Below are 25,756 nucleotides of genomic sequence, written 5' to 3'. Positions count from 1 at the left end.
AGCTGTGTGTCCATGGGTGAGTTTCCACAGATATTCCTTACAATTCCCTCAAGCACTCTCTCCAATCGTGACCCCAAGCAAGAGGCTCCTCAGCGACAGGGACACAACAGATGGACGATAGCGTTACAAGAAATTTTCTTTAAAACGGAAAATTAATAAATGGATGCTTTTTGGGGTGAAATAATGAAGGAAACGAGTTCACACTGACCCCCTTCCTTCCCTCCCTCTCTCCTTCTGTGTATCATTGAAATCGACTTTTCTGATTTTCCTCTCCAACCACTGTCAACTTCTTCCTGCGAATTTTCCAAGCCTAGGGGTTTTCTCATGGTCTGCAAATGGATAACGCTCTCAGCTGCTAAGCAAAAGGTTGGAGGTTTGTGTCTATCCAGAGGTGCCTTGGAAGAAAGGGCTGGCAGTCTACTTCAGAAAAATTAGCCAGCAAAAATCCTATGAAACAGTTCTACTCTGACACATATGGGGTCGTCATGAGTCAGAGTTGACTCGACAGCAACTTGTCACTTTGGGAGAGAGAAGGTAGTCACACCATTGTTGAAAATAAGGACTATGGGTGAGAGACTAGATTGGGGACAATGGAAGGTGATAATGACTTCGTATTATGAATCACTGAGTTTGAGGCGGCTGCAGGACATCAGGTAGGCATGGCTCAATGGAAATACCCATTAAAAACCCATTGCTGTTGCGTCAATTCTGACTCATAGCAACCCTATAGGACAGAGTAGAACTGCCCCATAGAGTTTCCAAGGATTGCCTGGTGGACTCGAACTGCCGACCTTTTGATTAGCAACCGTAGCACTTAGCCACTACAACACCAGGGTTTCCTCAATGGAGGTGCCCAAAACCCAGTGCCGTCCCACAGCGACCCTAGAGGACAGAGTAGAACTGCCCCATAGAGTTTCCAAGGAGCGCCTGGCAGATTCAAACTACTGACCTTTTGGTTAGCAGCCGTAGCACTTAACCACTACGCCACCAGGGTTTCCTCAATGGTTTCCTCAATGGAGGTAGGATCCGTAAATTTATAGGTGGAATTCAAGAATATATCATGGAGTGATAAGTGCATAAATGAGGGGTGAGATGAGGTGGGCACACATAGACACTCCAATGACATGCAGAAAGAAAATACTACAATTTATTTACACATGTATTTTTATCTCCTTTAACATTTTCTATGTGTGTGTGTGTTTCATAATGTAAGTAAATACAAGTTACATATATAATATTTAAATCAATATATTTGATTAAACCTTGTGACATAGCCATTTATATAAGATGATGATTGAATAATGGCAGTTTTGTAATGTTCAAAAATATGTCAATATTCTGGAACTACACATTCAAATGATTTTTTTGCTGGTAAGACAACATGTCCAAAAAAGTCTGGGGAGGAATGTTGTAGAAATGAAAATGCCCATGGGCAGAGAAGAGTAAGGTGATGACCAACAACCATGTGGGGGAAACTAAGTCAGAGAAGACAACAGGAGACTCCAAGGCTCAGCGTCCCCCTACTGAGGAAGAGAGCCTGACCTTATTCAATGTCCCCAGTGCTCAATCAGCTCCAGCAGCAGTCCCTTCAGTTCTGTCATTTCTGGGTCCCATGCCACGATAGTGGCTAAGAGCTACTGCTGCTAACCAGAAGGTCAGCAGTTCAAACCCATCAGGCGCTCATTGGAAACCGTACTGGGAAATTCTACTCTGTCCTGTAGGGTTACTATGAGTCGGAATCGACTCAATGGCAATGGGTTTATGCCACCCCTACCTGTGCCTTGAGCACTATCCTCAACTGACTTGTGATAACCAGAAAATTCGCCCCATGTCTCAACTCTCACCTTAGCAGAAGGCACTTGCCTAAATAAGAAGACCCAATCGAGGAAAAGGAGCTCATGGATTCCCAAACCTCTGAATTTTCCTGAAAAAGGCTGTCATCACCATTTCCATTAATGTGCATTCGAGGCAGAGCCCTCACCAAATACACTCTATACCTCCAAGCAAAAAAAAAAAAAGTGAGGCGAGAGAGAGGCCGCAAGTCTTGACAATGAACTTTACGTTATGGGTGAAGGAGCATAAGCACAGAACAGACTGGGAGGAGGAATATCAAGAGGGGAAATGCCCTCGGCCAAAAGCCAAGACAAGTAAAAATGTCAATAACTGTGTGCAACAGTTCAAGGGCAGCCTTAAATTCTGCAGTGTACAATGTAGGAAGGCTTAACATATGACTTTGGGCTCGGTAATTGGGCAGTTCTGGTGCCCTTTTTTTTGTTGCTGTTAGATGCTGTCAAGTTACCCCCAAGTCATGGTGACCCCATATGCTACAGAAGGAAACAACGCCCAGTCTCATACCATCCCCATGACGGACTGTGGATAGGACTGCTGTGATCCATAGGGTTTTCATAGGCTGATTTTCTAGGCAGTTTTATTTGAAGTGGAAACTCTGTATCAATGAGTTAATGAACAAATGCAGGGTGAGTAAACAGAGTGCGAATTCAGGAAGTTTGGCTGGTACTAGAAGGGCAGAGAGAGGTGAGAACAAGAAACCTAAGTGAAAGGTAGAAAAGAGAGATTTTTTTGGCTCCATATTTCTTTTCTTGTTTTTTTTTTTTGTGTTTTAAGATGAGAGCAGAGCCCTCCTGAGGTCCAAAGAGCCCTGGCCACTGCTGTTTTTGGCAACTTCACATTAAACAAAGATTTGTTGAAAAAGATGGCTGTAAATAGTGTGGCTATGAGAAGGCATTCGACTCCATGGATCATAACAAATTATGGATAATACTGTGAAGAATGGGAATTCCAGAACACTTCATTGTGCTCATGAGGAACCTGTACATAGACCGAGAGGCAGTTGTTCGGACAGAACAAGGGGATACTGATTGGTTAAAATCAGGAAAGGTGTGCGTCAGGGTTGTATTCTTTCACCATACCTATTCAATCTGTATGCTGAGCAAATAATATGAGAAGCTGGACTATATGAAGAAGAACGGGGCATCAGGATTGGAAGAAGACTCATAGTCAGTCTGCAATATGCAGATGACACAACCTTGCTTGCTGAAAAGCGAAGAGGACTTGAAGCACTTACTGATAAAAATCAAAGAGCACAGCCTTCAGTATGGGTTACAGCTCAACATAAAGAAAACAAAAATCCTCACAACTGGACCGATAAGCAACATCATGATTAACAGAGAAAAGATTGAAGTTGTCAATCTGGGTCCGGTACACTCTGTCATATAATAGGAAATAATATTTTTAAATAAATACTTTAGTTAGGTTGTGAATAGAATAATTATATTTGTGTTTTTCAGTTAAAAGCTTTACTCGGCTAAATGTAAACATGTATTCACACTATTTGTTGTTGTCGTTAGGTGCCCTGGAGTCAGTTCTGACTCACAGTGACCCTGTGTACAACAGAACAAAACACTGCCCAGTCCTGCGCCATCCTCACAATCATTGCTATGTTTGAGCCTGTTGCTGCAGCCACTACGTCAGTCCATCTGGTTGAAGGTGTTCGTCTTTTTCCCTGACCCTCTACTTTACCAGGCATGATGTCCTTCTCCAGGGATTGGTCCCTTCTGATAACACGTCCAAAGTATGTGAGACAAAGTCTCGCTGTTTTTACTTCTAGGGAGCATTCTGGCTGTACTTCTTCCAAGACAGATTTGTTAGTCCTTCTGTCAGCTCATGATGCATTCTTCACCAACACCAAATTCAAAAGCATTAATTCTTCCTCAGTCTTATTCCTTGTCCAGCTTTTGCATACATATGTTGTTGTTGTTAGGTGCTGTTGGGTTGATTCCAACTCATAACATGCACATGAGGCAACTGAAAACACCGCGGCTTGGGTCAGGGGCACCTCAGTCCTCAAAGTGACATCTTTGCTTTTTAACACTTTAAAGAGGTCTTTTGCAGCAGATTTGCCCAATGCCATACATCGTTTGATTTCTTGACTGCTGCTTCCATGGGTGTTGATTGTGGATCCGAGTAAAATGAAATCCTTGTCAACTTCAGTCTTTTCTCCGTTTATTATGATGTTGCTTATTGGTCCAGTTGTGAGGACTTTTGTTTTCTTTATGTTGAGGTGTAATCCATACTGAAGGTTGTAGTCTTTGATCTTCATCAGTAAGTGCTTCAAGTCCTCTTTGTTTTCAGCAAGTGAGAGTCCTAAATTGTCCTAATTGGTAGATTCCTAAATTTGAGAAACATGGCCAGGTCAATTTACTTGCATATCCACACCTCCTATCCTTCTCTTCACATGGTAAGATTTAGGCAACTGATTTACTGCTGTTTGATTTTTGGTAAGAAATTGTCCCTATTATGGAACCATGGGTGGAGTATTTTTCAAGCCCTGCGGAATGGTGTTTCTATCTCGGATCAGCAGAAATACGGACTTTCATAAGCATCCACTACTGAGCTGGGAAACATTGGCAGTCAACTCTGGTTTGGGGGGCAGACACTGCAGCCGCCACGGAACTCAGAAGGGACCTGCTCTCATCTCAGATAAGCATAATCTCTTGACTCGGTAAGAAAATTATCCAACAGAAAAGCAATCAAAACGGGATGCTATATCCAAGATGAAATCACCGCAGCTATTTTACATAACATAATGCAAGCACTTGGCGTGTTCATATTCAATCATGGTTTAAGATTGAATTTTGAGTTACAAAAACCACAGAATAAACACAATACCCCGAAGCCACGTTACTGATGAGTGCCCGGGCTGACTGGGGAAGCCGGAATGTCTGGAAATGCACAATAAAACAGGGCGCTGGAGTGAAAGAAAGAGGGTGAGGGAGAACCAATTAAATCAATGGCATTCTGAAAGACTGGAAACTCACACCACAATATAAACTGTTTCTCACCCCCAAAAGACGGCAGAGAATAGTAAAAATGCCAAGTGATTCTTAAAGCAACAGTATAAATAATCATGGAGTAGGAACAGGTGAAGGAAAAGGTGATCCAGTAACATCCTATATAGGTAAAAATGCCTCTGAAACATCAGTGAGGTTAACCTCAGACTGTCAGATACTCAAATTCAGTCACTTAACTGGGAACGGACAAGTAAGAATTTCTGCCAACCCAGTATTAGGGGACCAGAAGGAATGATTGGAAAAAAAAAAAAAAAAAAGCGACAAGCAGATAACACTATGGCACCAGCCTCAAGTCTTAAAATATTAGTACAATAAGTATTTTGGACTAATTCATCATTTCATCTTTATTCTACAGAGTGCTGCAGTTAATCTATTATATTTTATCATTTTTTTTTTACCTGCTACCTAAAGTGAGAACCAGGAAAGATTTCTAATTTCACAAAACATCCACCTGGTAGAATTCGTGCAAATTGAATTAAATGGTTAACAAAGGCTTTTCTGTATTTCCACATCTGTCTAGAAATGCTCATTTCTAGTAATTGGATCTCTAAGACAGTCTTTAAAATAATCACACACTTGCCTGACCACACAACCTGATTAATAATGAATGAACATTCATGAAAAGAATCGCTTGGAAGCCGGGCAGATGTCTTTAGGGAGAGAAATGCTTTCATGATAAAAATTAAGGAAAAAAAATGGGACCAAGGTCACACGGGCTGGTTATTTTAATTGAAACCTAGTCGTCCAAATTTACTTAACAGTATGCTTAAATATACCTTCTGGAGGTTCATTTATGCAAGCAGACAAGCCAAAAGACAAATGACAATGCAACAATGCAATCCTGCTTTCTTGAGGAACAAGGCACTATCCCGCTCTTTCTTAGCAGTGAAGAAACCCACTCCAGCAACCTCAGAAGTGCAATTTGTTCTATTGAAAGACTGATAAACATGGTAAAAAACAGGAAGTAGTCAGTACTTTTGTCCTTAATAGTTCTCGTCTCATCTGCCTAGATTCTTATAAAGAGATCGGCGTGAATACCCACCAATGGACTGCACCCTAGTTCTTTTTGAAGAAACATCGCCGTAGGCAGAAGATGGGGACCCACAAAACGACAGACAGGCCACCGAGCCCAGATGGTGGGTGGCAGGCAGAGCTGGAGCAGTCCTGTGTGTCTGTGAGCGCGTCAACAGCGAAACACAACAGGAAAATCGACCCGACAATTCCAGGAAGGCCAGCTCCACCTCGTCCACTCGGCCAGGGTTGCTGAATTGAAGCCTCCAGATTCCCTCTGCTTTCCAGCTGCCTTTTTCACAGACCCCGCCGTGACTTTCCTGTCCCCTCGCCCACTCAATGTTCAACTACAACCAACTGAAAAGGCAGCTCAGGTCAGGTCGACACCCACTGCGTGGCCCAAAGAAATGATGACTTGGCGCTGGGTTCTGCACTCTTACTGCTACAGGGAGCGGCAGAGGTCGCCTGCTGGGTCAGTATCCTGGAGCTGAGCGGGATGCCAGCTTTCCATGCTGCCCACAGGGCAGGGGCCGCCCAGCTACCAGGGCCAGCAACGCAACTGGACGGCCTCCCTTGTGTCGGGTCCTTCCAGCTTTGGATGCTGGCTTAAGTTTTTGTTATTAATATTAATATTATTATTATTTTGTCTTTATCTTCTAGATTAAGGTATTATGTCTGGAAGAAGTTTCTTTAAAAGTTACAGCAGGAAGAACAATCTTCTGTACAGACACAATAAAACAGTCATTTTTTTTTCTTCCAGACATAGAGATGTAAATCTATCATCTTCATAAACTATTTAAAATATATGTAAGTATGAAACATTATATATATGTATACACACACAAGGACAGACTTTGCACATACACACACTCATATATGTATGCTATCTATGTACATATATAATATATACATCTCAGATATATCATATATAGGACATATACCTCTGTGCATATGTAGATGTATATTTGTATATATGTGCATGTATGTGTATGGGCCCCTGGTGGGGCAGTGGTTAAGCACTCCACCTGTAACCAAAAGGTCAGCAGTTCGAACCCACCAGCCCCTCCAAGGGAGAAAAGATCTGGCGATCTGCTCCCATAAACATGACAACCTAGGAAACCATATGGGGCAGTTCTACTCTGTTCTATATGAGGTTGCTATGAGTCGGGATTGACTCGAAAGCACACAACATGTGCATGCATGTGTCAGGGAAGCACTGTACTCCATAGGGTTTTCAGGGCTGTAACCGTTCAGAAGCACATTGCCAGGCTTTTCTTCTGAGACATCTCTGGGTGGGTTTGAACTGCCAACCTTCCTGTTAGCAGTCAAGCACCTTAACCGTTTGGCCACCCAAGGACTCCATGTGTGTGTGCTAGTGTGTGTGTATTAGTAATCTATGATGGGGATCCCACATTGCAGCCTCAAAAATGGCAAAGAAAGGGTGAGTTGAGTAGGGAAAATGGTCTTTTAAAGATTTATTATCTAAAGGAAGAAGGGGAAATAAATGTCTCAAAAAGAAAAAAAAAAAAATTGTCCAGCACTGCAGTTCTTTCAAGGATGTTGCTTATCAGGGTGGAAGACAAGAAATTGCAACTAAAGTAATCATCAGGAAAGTGTAAAAAAAAAAAAAAACTGATGGTAAACCTGAACAAATCAGTTTACATACCAAACATCTGGACTCCACCAAAAGTGTTCTAAAAACAAGTCTTGATAAAGTGGGAACGGGGGGCATCAACCACTTCCTTGGGGTGCCCAGTTTTGCCATCGCGATGGCTACCTTCATGCTGTTGCAACTTCTCACAGTAAACCGAAGAGCCCTCAGATGTTAAGACATAAAAATGCAGCCATATGTCTCTCGGCTTATGCCTCTCTAAATCATATTTCCATTTGTCTTTTGACAATAAATAAAGCAATTACTCAGCTTCACATACAGATGACTTCCTTAAGAAGTCCTCATTGTCCACATAAGAGACACGCATATATCATCAAATACAATTTTAAAGAACCTTTCATCAAGAGATTTCAAAGCATTGTGTTGTTAAGATGACATTAAAATTGTCAACATTTCTACCAGACACGCCTCACTTGTCCAGACTTTGGCACTGCAGTGGAAAATTAGCTTGAACAGCTCAAACTGAAACATCAGGAAACAAACATTTACTCCACCCTTCCAAAAAAATAATGAAAAATGAAAAACAACAAAAAATGTACTTCTGGCTGATAATCTCTAAGGAGCATAATTGACAACTTCTATATGAAATTTCTGCTATCAGAAGGTCTCAGACATTTCATGTCTTTTTTAAGTAAGGAGCCCTAGTGGTACAGTGGTTAAGCACTTGGCTGCTAACCGCAAGGTCAGCAGTTGGAACCAATCAGCTGCTCTGGGGGAGACAGCTGTTCCAGCTGCTCAGTGGAAGAAAGATGTGGCAGTCTGTTTACATAAAGATTACAACCTTGGAAGCCGTATGGGCAGTTCTACTCTGTCCTTTAGGGTTGCTAGGAGTCGGAATCCACTCGAGGGCAACAAGTTTTACAGACATTTCTATACGCGTTCATGGAATTATTTCTATATACGTGTACAATGAAATCAGTCTTTCTAGCCATACACCATATGTATGTGTATATAGGTACACACACACACACACTAAAGCACCTTTTTCAAATGACTTGGGGCTTGACCCACAAGACAGAATCCATTTTTCAGAAATGCCACAGTGATAGCATCCCTCCTGCATTAGAGAAACGTTCCTTCCTCTGCAAAATCAGAAACCTAGAGACAATTCATATGTAGAACTGGTAAAGAGCTGCCCACTTCTACCAGAAAAGGGTTTATGTAGAAATTAGGAAAGTGACATGAGATCTATTTTCCGAAGAACAGACTAGTCGAGCTGGATTTTTGCTGCAAGTCGATTCCACCCTGGAAAACACTTGGCACTCTGGGAGCGTTTTCCTTACTTCGCTTATACGGTATTACTCTAGAAGGCAGAGAAAGGACAAGTTCTTCCCTTATTATCCACCAGGGGAAAAATGTATCAATAAATCATTAAATCATAGCACTTCACAACTGTTCTCTGGATACCGGAACGCTTGAAGTTCAACAACAAGAACAAAAACTTCAGAGCCCAGTGACTCAGTGAGGTGAAGAGGATGATTCGTATTGTATGGACACATTATGAAATTCTCTCCAATGTGATCGCTCTCTTTCTTAAAGAAAATCGTGTTCTCGCAACTTCAAAGTCAGCCAATCACAGAAAACCTCATGCTCACAATACCCTGAAGCAGCCTGTGATCATAAAAAAGAGAGAGAGAGAAAAGGAAACCAACCCTTGCTAGCAACTTCTGGTTAACTATTATGAGGAACGAGCTTTAAACATTTCCCGTGATCACTGAAGCTCTACAATCAGGGGATGAAGTCTTTGGTTTTTCGTTGTTTTTTTTTTTTTTTAAGGCAACAGAAAGAGGAGTGATTCTTTTGTTCTGAGTTGTTATTGTAAAGCACCACGTGAAAGCAGGGGAACGATGGGAACAGGGCAATGAATAGGAGGACTGCGCTGACACAGGAAAACAGGATATTGGTGCAGCATCGGGCCTGCCGGCTCACAGAACAAAGGCTGGCCGGCTTCTTGGGAGAAATTTAAGCACAAATACTTTTACCAGACATTTAAATGCTAATGGATGAGCTGCAGTTTTCCAGAGAGTAACAGATCTTTAAATGTTGGGGGGTAAAATTAGGTTATCATTTTTAAAACACCAGGGTTTCCATCTACGTACGGCACACTCTAATTTAAACTTTAAATATAATCTGTGCTTTCAGGAACTCCCCGGAAAGCTATGGAAGAGTATCCGTGTTGAGAAACAATCACAGCAGCTAACTAGCTAACATTAAAAGACTGCTTTTGTCCAGTCATGCTTGTCTTATCTGATACGTTTCTGCTGATGCAAATTCTGCTAAAGCTGCTAGCACAGTGATAGACTGTTAATAAGACATCGTCTGAGTTCACATAAAGTTTATTGGACTTGTCACAAAGTAATGAATTATTATTGCAGGCTCTAAGCTAAAGGGTTTCAGAAAAATAAATAACATATCCTAACTTGCACTGCATCGAAAATTTCAGACCTTTTTTCTCTTCTTTGGTATGTTACTACCTTTTGCCCCTTTCCCCATCTTTTTCTTCTATTGTCAGAACGGACTGCTTTCTTCTTTTTAGATAATGCATTTCATTCCGTTTCCTCTTTGATGTGCTTTCAGAAAACACAGGGTTAATCCCTGAGCACCACTGGCCCAAGTGTCCTTGGTCTAGTTTTGGGGTGAGACATCAGTGTGGTGTCATGCAAAGAAACATGTACATTGAAAGGAGATAAACCCGAGTTCAAGCCCCGACTCTGCCATTTCTGAGCAAAGGCATGGAGGAGCCGGATACTCTACATAATCTTATGCTCAGTTTCCTTATCCGTAAAATGTGGACAATGAGAGCAATTTTAAAGGGTCCTTTGAGGACGAAGGGAGGCAAAGTCTTAACAGTGCCTGGCAAAATTGGAGCTCTCATATCCTTCTCCCCCTCTTCTCTCATGAATCACCTGTTCTCACTCCTCATTAAATAATTACACATATACTTTATTGGAAACCTCTTCAAATCATTTTTGGAAGCCGAAAGGATAGAAATCCATTTATTTATACGATAATACTTATTGAGTGCCTTATGTGAAACCCACTGCCGTCGAGTCGATTCCGACTCATAGCGATCCTACAGGACAGAGTAGAACTGCCCCATAGAGTTTCCAAGGAGCGCCTGGCGGATTTGAACTGCTGACCTCTTGGGTAGCAGCCGTAGCACTTAACCACTACGCCAAGGAACAGTATATAAATAACAAAGGAACTAGCATTCCTATTATTAACATTAATTTATACTTTAATAACTGTCTTCACATAGGCCATCACATGCATTTCCTAGACCTCTACGTATCTCTGTTCATTACCGTTGGATCTCCCACTGCAATACTGAGTCTTCAGTTCTCTTTTCCCCATTGAAGGTCTTCCTGTCCTATCAGGATTTTTGATTTTGTAGATCAAAAATCTACAGGGCATGTGAAACTACTAAGAGCAGTAAAGAGTTTCAGATTTTTCCTACTTAAAAGCTAAGCAGTGAGCCTGCCGGTTTTTTACTCATGGCACAGTAAGCAGCTTTTGTTTTCATGTTCATGTTGGTTCTCCTTGTCCCCCAAGTCCATCGAATCCCAGAAACATGCTACACACAGTGGGTTGGCATCACCACTGAGCAACCCTATGCTTAGTAAACTCTAATGTTTTCTTATGGACTACAAACAAACCATTGCCATCGAGTTGATTTCAACTCATAGCGATTCTATATACCAAAGCCAAACCCGTTGACGTCAAGTCAATTCCAACTCATAGCAACCCTACAGGACAAGGCAGAAGTGCCCCATAGGGTTTCCAAGGAGCAGCTGGTGGATTCGAGCTGCCAACCTTTTGGTTAGCAGCTGAGCTCTTAACGAGTACGCCACCAAGGCTCTGACTCTAGGGTCGGTGAAAAAGGGGAAGATGCTCAATGAGATGGATTGACACAGTGGCTGCAACAATGGGCTCAAATATAGCACCGATTGTGAAGATGGCACAGGACAGGGCAGCGGTTTATTCTGTTGTACATAGGGTCAGTATGAGTTGGAACAGACTGGACAACACCTAACAACAACAATAAGCAAACTTGCCTAACCTTTGCCCTGGAGGGAGACTTTATTGTACCAAACAGCAAACAAACCTGCCCTCTGCCCTGGAGGGAGACACTATCTCTGTTTTCCAAGGCTGTTTGCTATACAAATGTCTTTGGAAAGATCGTCCAGGACAAAGGCAGTCAGGGCCTCTCATCACAAGATGTGCAGAAATGTGAGACATTCATGGGGAATTATTTCCCTATAGACAGAACTCCTGTCTCCCCCTGGGGATTTGGCCAATAGTAGTCACTTGAAATCAGATCACCACTGAGCTTTCTAGTGGTTACTACAGTGGCAAACTTTAACTTAGTATTGAATGACCTCTAAGTCAGGGAAGAATAGAAGCAGAAAGAACCTGCAAGAAAGGGATGACCTGTTCTTTACCACTGCACCCCCTACCATCAGCTGAGAGCAGGTAGCCTTTGCCCACAGACTTGGCCCAAATGAACAGAAACCACCAGTTGCCATTGAGTTGACTCCAACTCTTGATGACATCATGTGTGTCAGAATATAACTTCTTTGACAGGGTTTTCAATGGCTGATTTTTCAGAAGTTGATTGCTAGGCCTTTCTTCTGAGACCCCTCTGGGAGGACGCAAACCTCCATCCTTTCAGTTAGTAACCAAGCATGTTAACCATTTGTACCACCCAGGGACTCCAAATAAACTGACCCATTGCCATCGAGTCAATTCTGACTCACGGCGACCCTATAGGACGGAGTAGATATAAACTAAAGTCCTCAATAATTTCCTTATTAATCCCAAATTAGCCTGTGTCTGGTCTGCAACTTCAACTCTTCACTTTTAACGTAATTTTAAGAGCTTGGAAGAGTAAGCTAGTTTTCTTACATTTATGATGTTAGAAATCCTATAAGTACATCCATTTGGCTTACTTTAATTAATCATTTTTTAAGTTTTATTTTAGAACTACTTCTTTTGGAGTAAAACTGGAGAGAAAATCATTGCTTTCATAATTCTTTCATTCCATAAGTATTATTTGAGTCCTTGCTGTGTGCCAGGCACTGCTCTTGGCACCAGGAATGCCATGGTGACTACGACAGCAAAGGCCCACCCTCAGAGAGCTTACATTTTAATGAGGGAAACATAAAATAACCCAGAAACGGGTGAGAAAACACCATGATTTCAAAGAACCATACACAAAATGAAAGAAAAGGGTGATAGGATAGAAAGTAGAAGGAAGTACAGGTCTATTTTAGCTAGTGGGATTTTTTTTTTTTTTAATCTGGGCATACTCTCTTGATAGATTGGCTCTTTTTTTTTTTTCTCCCAATAGACAAGCAAAGAGCATGCTGATTTCAGTATAAAATTTTCCAGCACCTGGGCAGAGAACTGTGATTTAATTTTTCAAGTTGTTAAATGTTTAGCTTCAGATTTCCTCAAGGACAGATTTCTTTCAAGAGCATTAAAATCCACCTCATCCTATTTCTTACATGAAAAGGCAACATGATGAATTGCTGGAAAGCAGTGGCCTCGTTGTTTATTTTAACAATTAACTTTGAGAGCAAAAAGCCACGAACACATAAGGGACCCCCAAAGCAAGAACTATGGTCCTTAGAATTACCTGAAAGTGAGATCAAGTTAACCCAAAGTTTACAACAATTGTGGACATGTAGTCTAGGTTACCAGGGAGAGTAGGAAGGAAATTAACAGAGACATTTAAAGACTCGAAAGTTTTATAAAATCAGACCCACCTGCTGGTTTTATCTGGACTTACCTGCTTTTTGTGTGTGTGGTAAAATACATGTAACAAAACATCTGTCATTTTAACTATTTTTTACATGTACAATTCAGTGACATTAATTACATTCACCATGTTGCGTAACCATCACCACTATCAGTTTCCAGTGTTTTTCATCTCCTTAAACAGAAACTTAGGAGTCCTTCCTTGTGGGGTGCAAACGGTTGCTAACTGAAAGGTTGGAGGGTTCCAATTTCTCTGCATCCTTGCCAACACTTGCTATTTCCCATTTTTCTGAGAATAGCTATCCTGGTGGGAGTGAGCTGGTATCTCATTGTGGTTTTGATGCACATTTCACTAATGACCTTGAGCATTTTTTCATAAGCTTACTGGTCATTCATATATCTTCTTTGAAGAAATGTCTATTTAGTCCTTTGCCATTGTTTAATTGGGTTGTTTGTCTTTTTGTTGTTGTACCACCTGCTTTGCCTCTCAAGAAGAGGGCATTTCAGGAGGGGAAAGGAGGGAAGTAGGGGAACGATGCAGGGGGAAATGAGGAGGTGCAGCTAGGTCTTCATGACTGGGAAGGACCAAGGATGCACTCAGATCTGAAGGTCCCGTTGCCTGAGAATTCCTGTTTGTACTTGTGTCCCCCAGAGAGGTATGGTGAAGTCCTAAGCTCCAGTACCTGTGTATGTGACCTTGTTTGGAAATAGGGTCTTTGAAGATGTTATCAGTTAACATGAGGTCATACTGGAATAAAAAAACCAAACCAAACCTGTTGCCGTCAGTCGATCCCGACCCATAGTTCTAATTCAATACAAGTGATGTTCTTATAAAAGAGAAGAGACACACAGAGGGAAGATGGACGTGTGAAGAGGGAGGCAGATATTGGAGTGATGCGTCTACAAGCCAAGGAACGCCAAGGGTCACCAATCATCATCAGAAGCCAGCAGACAGGCATTGAACAGATCCTCTCTCAGAGCTTCCAGAAGGAATCAACATGGCTAACACTCGGATTTCGGACTCCCAGCCTCTAGGACTGTGAGCCAATAAATTTCTGTTGTGTTAAGCCACCTTAGTTTGTGGTACTTTGTTATGGCAGTGCTAGACAACTGATACAGTGTCTTATTAACAACAACAAAAAGTATCTCAAAATAAATTCAATGGCTAGGTAAAACTGCAATAGCTGGTTCATGATTTTTAGAGCCCATATCTTTAAGAAGCAGCTAGGAGGGTGAAGACAACAAAGGCAATTTTTGTGGGAGAATAAAGAGTTGCTATTGCAGCTACAGCAGAGGCCAAGAGAATGGCTTTGGAATTCTGGAGGTTGGTGGCAGATACACGGCAGTGAAGCAAACAAAGGTTTATGGGAGGATGGGGTGGTGGGGCAGTGGGGTGTGTAGGGAGTTACAAAGCACATCATTTTCCAAGGATGAGTTATTCCCCATCCAAAGACTTTTTGGCCTAAAAACCGAGATTTAAACTATTTCCTCAGGGGCTCTAAATCTGTAAACTATAGATATATAAAAAAAAATTGTAATCCAGATGAGAGAAAAAAAATCCCACAAATGTTATGAGAATTTATTGGCCTCTAATGACTTTTAAGAGCCCTGATGGCACGGTGTTTAAGAGCTCAGCTGCTAACCAAAAGGTCAGCAGTTTGAATCCACCAGCTGCTCCTTGGAAACCCTAAGGGGTAGTTCTACTCTATTCTACAGGGTCGGGTTTAATGACTTTTAAAAATACTCTCTAGGTAGACTAACTGCTGAGAAATATATATATAAAAACCACTGCCGAGATATATATATATATATTGCATTATCAAAATACGTTTCCTTGTTATATTTTTGAGGGAAATTAAACGTGTATTTTATAAAACATGAATATAAATTGCTCACTTGGAATTAATATCAAAAGGTGTGATATTAAGGACTTAACTGTAAGGACTGTTGTTTTGTATCTTGCACCTTATTTGTTTTCTTCTTTGGAATTATCTGAACCCAGAATGAAAAAGTTCCATTTTAAGCTAATACGTGTGCACTTCACTCTGTACATTTTATCCGTAAATTGATAGCTATAAATACATAAGGAGCTGGCTTTTTGCATACAAAGCCAAACCAAACCAAACCCATTGCCGTCGAGTAGATTTTGACTCAAAGCGACCCCACAGGACAGAGTAAAACTGCGCCATGGGGTTTCCAAGGAGTGGTTGGTGGATTCGAACTGCTGACCTTTTGGTTGGCAGCCAAGCTCTTAACCACTGGACCACCAGGGCATACAAAGAAAGGTAAAATCAAAAGAAGTTGGTCCTTAATGTGAAAGAGCACTCTAAAACTGAGTCGCTTGGCATAACTAAAATGGCTGACACAGGTCTGAATCAGGCTCCATTTTGTCCTAGGCCCCCGCTTCTGATTTTTAAGAGTACATGACCTATGACCACACTCTTGACCAAAAAAAGTTGGTCTGCAACATTCTGAGGTGGCTCACCCAGATCATTGCAAGAACCAACTCTGGAATGCAGGTAACTGTGGCTAAGGTTGATGTGATGGTTAATGCTATGTGTCACCTTGGCTAGCCCATGATTCTCAGTATTATGTAATTATCCTTCATTTTGTGATCTGATGTAAGGGGGGTTTCCTTGGGGGCGTGACCTGCATCCGGTATATATGGATGTTCGATTCTGCATCCGACTGGTTATCATCTGACCTCTGGTTCTTGGGACGTGAGCCAGCAGCCTGCCTTCTAACCTGCAAATTTTTGGAATTTGCCAGCTCACGCAGCCCTGTAAGCCAGCAGCCCACTAGCCGACCTGCCGATTTTCATTTTCGGTTCCTCAGTCCTTGCAACCACGTAAGTCAGGAGAAGCCTCCAGCCGGATGCTTGACTCACAGATTTAGGACTTGCCAGCCTTCACAATTGCGTGAGCCATTTCTTTGAAATGAATCTCTCCCTCTCTATATTTATATATATACACACTTCACTGGTTTCGTTCCTCTAGAGAACCCAGCCAAAGACAGTTGAGTAGCCCAGCCAACAGAAATTCTTGATAAATGAGTCTTACAGAGCATGTTGAATATCAGCTAGTCAAATGCGCCCTTTCTACCCTATACAAAGGTCTGATACAAGATGTGCACTTTATGCTCCCTCTTTGGAACGTCCTTTTGAACTTTCATTTTGGCACTTCCCGGTTTGCGAATCTTTGAATTTGAATAAAACTCCTATTTTACAGAAACTCTGTTTTGTTTTTAACACTAACATGCTCTCTAAACCAAACTAAACCAGCTGCGGTCAAGTCGATTCTGACTTATAGTGACCCTATTTTTTTTTTTTATAGGACAGAGTAGAACTGCTCCATAGGGTTTTCAAGGAGTGACTGGTGGATTTGAACTGCAGACCTTTTAGTTACCAGCCGAGCACTTAACCACTGTGCTACCAGGGCTCCAACATGCTCTCTAAACCCAGTGCCCATGCTCTCTAGTGCTAAAAAAATTCACTTATGAAAAAAATGTCTAGCTTTAAGAACAGTGAGCTTTCAAGGCTGCTAAGCTATCTTAACATGGAGGTATATTTATTTTGAAATAAATATAAATGATAATGGGAGAACATATCATGCAATTATATGAGAAAACATTGCATCTTTGAACAAAAAATCTTCAGTGCCTGATTTGTGATCTTTATGGTAACAATTGGCTTGTTCCTTCTGGTTATATAGCTTCATTGGCTTGTCTTTATTCAAGTCAAAAGACACTTGATTCAGGGCATGACTCCAAATGGTTCTGCCCGGTGTTTAGATCTATTCTTTCCATCCCAAATTCTTTTAAGTGTCTCTTTCTCTTATAAATCAATGCAAATATTTCATTTCACACCTTTAGTTTTCTTCCTTAGAATACAGATTGTGAAATCGCTCACTCCTGGGGCACTGAGCAGAGGTGCAAGATGGTATTGGGGATGCTGGTGACTTTGACAAGTCACCAAGCCAGCCAACTTGTTCCAAGCTACTGCCGGCCAACTTCTCCCTGAACAGCCACTGCCAAATCATCACCTGTCCAAATCAGGGCCCTCCCATTTCCTCCCACCACCAACTCCGACCTATCAGCCTCCAGAAGCAATTCTTTGGATGGATGATTCCTCATCGTGATGCTGACTGGCAGCCCAGAGGATTAAACTCAGGTCCTTTTGAGCAGTTGCTTTATGCACATTAGCCCCCTGGGGTGGTGAACTCCAAAACCTCTATTTTCTCCCCCTGGGTCCACCCTGTAGCTCACAAAACCCTAGTGAGTCTCTGTGGTACGCAGCTTTTCTTCCCTTCTGGGTTATCAAAAGAAAACAAAACAAAACACCAGGCCCTACAACAATACGATGACTATGGTAATGATGGAGGCTCTGTAGGGCGGTGGGCAAATTCCCAGTTCTTTCACAGCGAAGACATGGGAGCCCATTTTCTTCTTGATCATTAAAAAAGACTCCACATTGTCATCGGTGAAGTCTTGCTCACAGTGGCACAAATAATCATTCGGCTGAATAAAAAGTTTGTATAATGTGTGTGTATATATATATCTCCATTAAAAAAAAAACACTCAAAACTGCTAAATGAAAATCAAGACCAGCGTCTTTGGAATCAAGCAAAACGTCCTGCTTAGTGACAGTGTAAAAAATACACCAGCTGGCCCCTCTGTTACTTGAGAACTTCTTGCTCCTCGCTTCCTGGTTATCTTTAGCAAAACATTATCATTTCACTTCTAAATTATTTTTATCACAGTACATTTCCTTCTGTGCACTACTATAAGAAACAGAGTAGGAAGTATTCTTCAAATGCTAGGAAAATACTTTTCAGTTCTAAACGGAAGGTCTGAAAGGGGGAAAGAGTACTTGGAAGAGAAAGATAGAAGTCAAATCATAGAGCACTAACTGCTCATGTCTCTTTAAACACCTCTGCCAGCGAGCTCTCTCTGTGTATATACAGTCATGTACCGCATAATGTCTGTTTGGGTAACGTCAATGACTGTGGTCCCATAAGGTGATATTACAGTTCAGAAATCTTGATCGAACAATGGAACGTATAAAGGTATAGTACACTACAGTATCCCATGCAGTTTTGTTAAGTACTGGTATCCTCAGATTACCAACGACTTCCATCCCTAAGCCTGTCTTTAAGTCAAATTGGTACGTAAAACAGAACAATTAGGTACGGTTTGCATCTGACGTCAGTTAGTCAAATGTTTGTCTTATTATATAATATATAGAGTACCTTTCTATGCATAAAAAACATTAAAGATACACTTCCAGATACACTAAAACACATTGAATACAATAATATGGTAATGATAATAATGTTGTGATGCACTTCACAAAGTAGCACCTGTTTGTTATCGTGAAGCATTGTATGTACCTTGGATTTTTAATATAATAGGCTTTATGGGGATTGATTGGTAGCTACGGGTCGTACATAAGCCGAACGTTCGAAACCCAGGGGCCAGGGATGTACACGTGTCCAAAAGGATGTTATGCACTGTATTGGGCACCTATCAAATTTCAGGATTATTTTCTATCCCCAGGCAGCTAAAAATATACTTTACAATTGTATTTTCACAATTCTATTTACAGAAACGTATTGTGGACATTGGAAACCCTGGTGGCATAGTGGTTAAGTGCTACGGCTGCTTACCAAAAGGTCGGTAGTTCGAATCTGCCAGGCACTCCTTGGAAACCCTATGGGGCAGTTCTGCTCTGTCCTATAGGGTCGCTATGAGTCGGAATTGACTCGACGGCAGTGAGGTTATTGTGGACGTTACACAATGCGTGTCTGTATCGTGGTCATAAAATTCCAAAAACAGAAACAAAACAAACCTCCCTCAGCCTGCTCAGCCCTGCTCATTCCAGGTTATGACTGTGTTAAGCACTCTCCAGGAAACTCCTGGGATCATGGAATTAAGTTCTGCATGGAAACTAAGACTACAGTAAAAGTACAGTCAAACCTCAATTAATTTGCATTCTCTGGATATGGGGGGGGGGTAGGGAGGTTTCTGGTTAATTTGATTTTCTGGTTAACTGAACTGTAACTAGAAAACGCTTTTTTCAAATCCTCTTTGAGAAAATGTTTCTAAAATGCTTGAGTCCACTTTACACCAAGACCGTGACCTGCATACTGCATCTAACGTAAAAAAAAAAAAAAAAGGTTCTTAAAAAAAAAAAAGGTTCTTAGGTAATCCTAAATCTCATTGTTCCTCAAGCTCATCATTGTAAAGATCTATTTTCGTTTAATAACAAATAGAAAAGATTTAAGAGATTTAGAACAGTTGAATATCTACCATATCCATGACAATGGATTTTTATAGTAATCCATGGTATCGACTTCTTCCTTGTATTTCACAAATCTCCTGGGAAAATATAATGTATAAAACTTGTGGTTAATGGACAGGTGTGATTATTGTGGCAAAATTTAGGTAAGCTCAGGGTTTTGTACATTTGGATGTTAAAGAAAACTGATAAAAATCGCTCCATCTCTATCTGATGTTCCATGAATGCAAAAAAGGAAAAATAATTCTCTGGTCCAGCTCTCACTTGGGGCTCCCCGTTCTGATATCCCACAGAACTTTGTACAGAGCCACCTGAGCTACCAAACAGAATCATCATACCCATATCCGCTTCCATAAAGTCGATTCCGACTCATAGCGAACCTACAGGACAGAGTAGAAGTGCCCCATAGGGCTTCCAAGGACTGGCTGGTGGATTCGAACTGCTGACCTTTTGGTTGGCAGCCAAGTGGTTAACCAGTGTGCCACCAGGGCTCATCATACTCAATCAAATTATTGCTGAACAGAAAGAGATCTCTAGTCTGACTTCAGGTTTCCTGCCCTTTGGTGAAGATGATTGTAGAAGGAATTCCTTCACTGGGTAAGAAACTGGAAAAATGCCCAACTTTACAATTCCAAATAGCTTGCATTGTATTTGGGGAGAGAAGACTAGAGCTCCTGCTCACTCTCTCTCTCAACACACACACACACACACACACACACACACACACACACACACCCCTCTTCTAGGGGAGGAGGAACATTATCTCTTCATCCCCAAAGCAGCACTAGGCAAAATCTAAGTCACGTGCACTGAAATCCTATTATGTGCCAACAACTGTGTTAGCTACTGGGCATAAGTAGGATCTTCATAGAGATTTCCACAATGTACTGAATGAAGCTGAAAAGATTGGCCAGATCTCACTTAAAAAAAAATTTTTTTTTTCACTTACGGGCATATAAATGATCTCCTTACAGGGCAAATAAGTTTCATGACGTATTACCTTGGTAACTGTTACTCCCTGATAGACTAGTGTGTTTCTATTGATTCTTAACTGCACCAAAAATAAAAATAAATAAAAATCTATCTATCTATGGAGCCCTGGTGGCAAAACAGTTAAGTGCTCAGCTAGTAACTGAAAGGTTAGCAGTTCAAACCCACCAGCGGTTCCAAGGGAGAAAAGACCTGGCAATCCGCTCCCGTAAAGATTACAGCCTAGGAAACCCTACGGGGCAGTTCTGTCATACAGGGTCACTATGAGTCGGAATCAACTCAACGGCACACAACAACTATGTGCCATATATATATATAACCTATTGCCATCGAGTTGATTCTGACTCATAATGACCCCTGTATGTTACCATAATGGAAGTAATATTTGAGATGTTGGAGAATAGTTTTACGTACTTAACAAATGGTTGACATGTAATGCTATAAGGCTTCCTTTGAACTTCCTTTTGACTATTCCTTCATATTATGATAGCTGCCATATACGTTTTTTTTTAGTACCTACAATATGTCAGGCACTTTATAGAAATTTTCTCTAAGCCCCATCCCAACCCTAAACAGTAGGTAGCATTTTCCCCATCCTGCAGATGAGGAGGCAGCGGCTCAGAGAGTTAAGGCACCTTGCCCAGGGCCACACAGCTGGCATGTGTAGAGTCCAGTTTAGAATCTGGGTTTCTTTGGCTCTTCAAGATTTCCTCCTTCCTCAGCACCATGCTGCCATGTCCACAAGGAACTGGGAATTATTGATACATGAATGTAAAGGAAACTTGGACTCTAGAGATTCTGGCAGTACTCTGACTACTTCTAAACTTTAATAAAAAAGCCTAACAGTGGAGCATCGGTCATGCGTCCTTTCTTCATCATAAGCTGTTCAGGAATTTCACAGGCTGAATGCTCCCCATTCGCCCTTAGAAAGGCTGACATCTGGATCATATTGGCAAGTGGGTGCTTTAAACATGAGAGAAATTAGGAGAAAAACGTACAACTGGATGGCGTCCATGAGTTCACTCACCAATGTCTCCCAAGTATTATTTTTTTAAAAGAACTAGCTTGTCACCCATCCTTTCTACTCAGTGAACAACTGCTTGTGACCTCCCAGTTAGCAAGTTCACAGGAGAAACCTATCAGTTGTAATTAATGTTTACTAGAATAAACGTAAATATTTAAAAACACACAACAGTTCCAAGCACATGTGATTTCCATTTTATTTTATGAGACACTAAAAATCCACTTGTCCACCCCATTAATTACAACCTGCTCTCAGCCCTGACCTGGATATAATTCCCCCTGACATAAATTGGAACAAGGTCCTCGGAATGGCAGCAGCCTACACCCCAACTTGGCTACAAAATGTCAAATTTCCGACCCTCTCAAAAAGTGTAACCTGACATTTTTCTAAGATTACAGACAGTTTATGAATTTAAAAAGAGGGCTTAAAGAATCACCACAAGTTCAATCCTACAGTAACTCCTGAAATATCCAAAGTAAACAGCACTAAGGGGGCCCTGGGGACACCAGAACCTTGCTTTCAGAGAAGGAACACTCTTTAGCAGGTGGTGTTTCCTTGCAGAAAATAATGTACGTGCGTTCAACCAGAATTAGGAAGAATGCAACAATAAACTTTGAGGCCGGAAGCCCTCTAGAGAGCTGAAGGAGTCATGAGTGGGCCACACAAATATTTCTCCTCTTGCTACACATGAGTGATTGAGGTTACACTGCCCATTAATCCTAAATGTTGAAGGCAAAAAAAAAAAGGAGAAAAAGGGAACGGTTAGCTTTCTTTAATAGTGCTTCTTTTAATAGTCATGTAATACGTATTCATTTATAACATTCCCAAAAAGCAAAATGCCCAGAGAAAAATCTCACCACCCAAATACAACATTTGGTAGCTTGATCTTTCTCGTCTTTTTTCTATGCATTTTATCCACAAAATGGGATCATGCTTTACATTTTGTTTTGCAAGTAGTTTTAAAAATACATTGGGTTATTTTTCATGTTCATATACTCTTCTGACTTCTGAAGATCAGTCTAAGTACTTTTTAGTACAACTGAAGTATCGCTGCCACTTGGCAAATCAAATAGACCATGTAAACTGAAGCTGTAATAAATATTAAAATGTGAGTAGTTTCCTTTTTCTCCCTGATAAAATATACATTGTCAACAGGGGTCATATTGCCCCCAAGGGGGTGAAAATTAGTTCTTGGTGAGTGAAAAAAATCTTACCTTTTTTTGGTGTCTGAAGTACAGACATATATAAAGCTATACAGTGTATTTGTGGCATTAAAATTCCATGGAGGGGTGATTAGGAATAAATGTCAGAAAAGGCTTGTTGGTGGGAAGCGATAATGAAACATAGGTTGAGAAACACTACCCTACAGCATTAGGCTTGTACAGAGTGGCCTTTACATTGTTGACATTCAAAAGATGAGTTCTTCCATTTTAAATTTCTCATCCACGAAGAAATTCTGGCCCATTTCAGAGTTGGAGAAATCAAAGTCCCTGAGAAGCAGATCTTTAGACAGTTTACTTTTGGTTATGCTCACGGTCTGAACATATTATATCTGCCATGTTCTTCCTACAGACTCACTGGTGTCTGGGTTAGGAAGCAAATGTTCGGTGAGGGAATGTTCTGGAGACAGAACAGATCCTCTCAGAAAGGGCTGGCACCCATGAGTCTCCATCTAAATATTTACCAGCTCTTGCTCTGTGCTGCCCTCTTGTGCTCTCTGGGACTCCAGCATGCCTCTTTCCAACAACCTTAAATTGCCCCAACTGAAGAGATATCTCCCCTCCAGCACCTCTTGGTACCAACGCCCAGGGGGTGAGCAAGGAGAGACGGGAATGCCAAAAGATGTAGACTTTCTTACAGGAAGACGTAAGCATCAGAAGATGGGTGAAAAGCCAAAGTGTCTCTTCTGCCATTTAACCCCGGGAGAGGATGGGACGATTGCCCACAAACTGCTGTCAGAGTAGGCCAGTGAGCTCACAACGGAGCAAAGCAGCAGCTGAAAATCTCTATCCCCTACTGTGGTAAGCAGAATTTCTAAAATGGTCCTCCCTAATCTTGGAACTTGCATATGTGACCAGTTATCACATCCTTGATTGTGCTATGTTATATGGGACAGTTGACCTTAGGGTTGGGAGATTGTCCAGGTGGGCCAGACCTAATCACAAAAATCACAGGAGCCCTTAAAAACATAGAGCTTTTACCAGCTGGTGGCAGAAGAGGAATTTGAAGAGATGTGTTGGCTGAGAAGGACTCCGTATGCCGTTGCTGCTTTGAATGGAGAGGGCTAGGTGAAATGGAATGCTGATGGCCCCTAGGAGTGGCAAGAGGACCCCACCTGACAGTCAGCAAGGAAATAGGGGCCTCAGTCCTAAAACCACAAGAAAATGCATTCTGCCAATGACTGGAATGAGCTTGGAAGGAGATTCCTCCCTGGAGCCTCCCAACAAGAGCCCAGCCTGGCTAACACCCTGATCTTGGCCTTGTGAGACCCTGAATAGAGAACCCAGTTAAGGCACCCAGATTTTTGACCTACAGAACTGTGAGTTAGTAATGGGTGCTGTTTTAACCAGCTGATTTTGTGGTAATTTGTTAGGCAGCAACAGCAAACAAGTACACTTTCCCTTCTGTACTCTACAATCATACCAATGGATGATGTCTCAGCAATGTTAGTCTCATGGGCCATAGATTCTTGCCAGTGACAATCTGTTCAAATAAGTTTCCAGTCTTGGGCCTCTTAATGACCTCCTCAACCCTTGGAAAGCCTACAAATCCTAGCACTTGACCTCTGCTCTGACAAATTGTTTGCTTAGGAGGATTTTAATCACCCTCCACTAAGGACCAAGTTCTCTGTGCTCATCACCTTCAGGCCTTCCACCACCTGGTTTACTTAGTGTTTATCGTCTTCTCCAACTCATGCATCCACCCAATGTATTTCACTCTAATTGTCTTTCTCCTGCTTGGAACTTCTCTTTCTTTATCTAGAACATTCCTCTGCCTCTCCAAGTCTCAAATGCCCCCATTATCCTATAATCCCATTCTCAAAGGATTGTGTAAGAAGATAAGTAGAAATCTGAATATTCTTCAATGCCTTAATTGTCCAAATTTTCCAGTGAGGAAAACAGAAGCAGTGATTGGTAGGTCATATGCTAGGCTGGAAAGAGAAGGAAGGGGATTAGGAGCCAGGCATAGCTTAATTTGAAGCTTCCTCTGCAGTTTACCACCCCTGGGACCTGTGGCTAGTTTTTAAATTTTTCCAAGCCTCCACTTGCTCATTTGTCAAAGGATACTAGCAATACTTAGGGTTAGAATGAGGAATAAGCGGGCTATGCAGGTAAAGGTCCATATAACAGGGCCCAGCATAATGTTGTTGTATGTAGTCAAGTCGATTCCAACTCTTAGCGACCCCATGTGACAGAGCAGAACTACCCCATAGGGTTTCCTAGGCTGTCATCTTTATGGAAGCACATCGCCAGGTCTTTCTCCCACGGAGCCACTGGGTAGGTTCGAATCACCAAACTTTCAGCTAGTAGCAGAGCACTTAACCGTTACACCACCAGGGCGTCTTCCCCGCATATACAAACACTTAAATATCATGAAGAGAAGAACTCAAATTCTTTGAAGTTTTCAGAGGAAGCATCTTCGTAAGTAATCTCTTTAACTCTTTATTATCATTAGAACAAAGTCTTAACCTCCCTTAACGTAGACTTTGGCCTTGACACTTAGAGCGCTATATGATACAGAAACAATTATTTGACATTAAGGTACAGTATCTACTACTCTGGAGTCCTGGTGACACACTGGTTAAGAGCTTGGCTGCTAACCAAAAGGTTGGCAGTTCAAATCCACCAGTCGCTCTTTGAAAACCTTATGGGGCAGTTCTACTCTGTCCTATAGGGTCACTATAGGGTCACTAAGAGTCAGAATTGACTCAACAGCAACAGGTATGGTATAAAAAAAAAACCTATTACTCTGACCCAGAATAAGTAAAGTGAGGTTTAAGGATTAGGAAGAAAGTTCTCCAGCTGCCATATTTGTTAGGATATTTCTGTTGGGTTTTCTCTAAAGTTGACTTCACTCTAAGCCCCATGAGGGCACAGCCCATGTTTAATTCATCTTGGAGATCTATAAGGTCA

The 25,756-nt window shown here is 41.5% G+C and overlaps 1 protein-coding gene across 5 annotated transcripts in view; it reads right to left on the bottom strand.

Moving 5' to 3' along the window:
* MID1 (midline 1) overlaps positions 1–25,756 on the bottom strand; it is a 388,197-nt gene that overhangs the window by 135,447 nt on the left and 226,994 nt on the right. Inside the window, exons 1-2 of one of the 5 annotated variants that reach the window (XM_049873127.1) lie at positions 5,914–6,269; positions 3,541–4,189 (exon numbers count right to left, since the gene is read on the bottom strand). The exons of 3 other annotated variants lie outside the window; for them this stretch is intronic. The gene's annotated coding sequence lies outside the window, so the exon portion shown is untranslated. Of the gene's footprint in view, positions 1–3,540; positions 4,190–5,913; positions 6,270–25,756 lie in introns of those variants that run through there. One more of the 5 variants, XM_049873124.1, reaches the window with a different exon arrangement.

The sequence above is a fragment of the Elephas maximus genome, chromosome X (genome assembly GCF_024166365.1).
Source record: "Elephas maximus indicus isolate mEleMax1 chromosome X, mEleMax1 primary haplotype, whole genome shotgun sequence".
In the NCBI taxonomy this organism is placed as follows: Eukaryota; Metazoa; Chordata; class Mammalia; order Proboscidea; family Elephantidae; genus Elephas; species Elephas maximus.
This window is presented reverse-complemented; position numbering and strand designations above follow the sequence as displayed.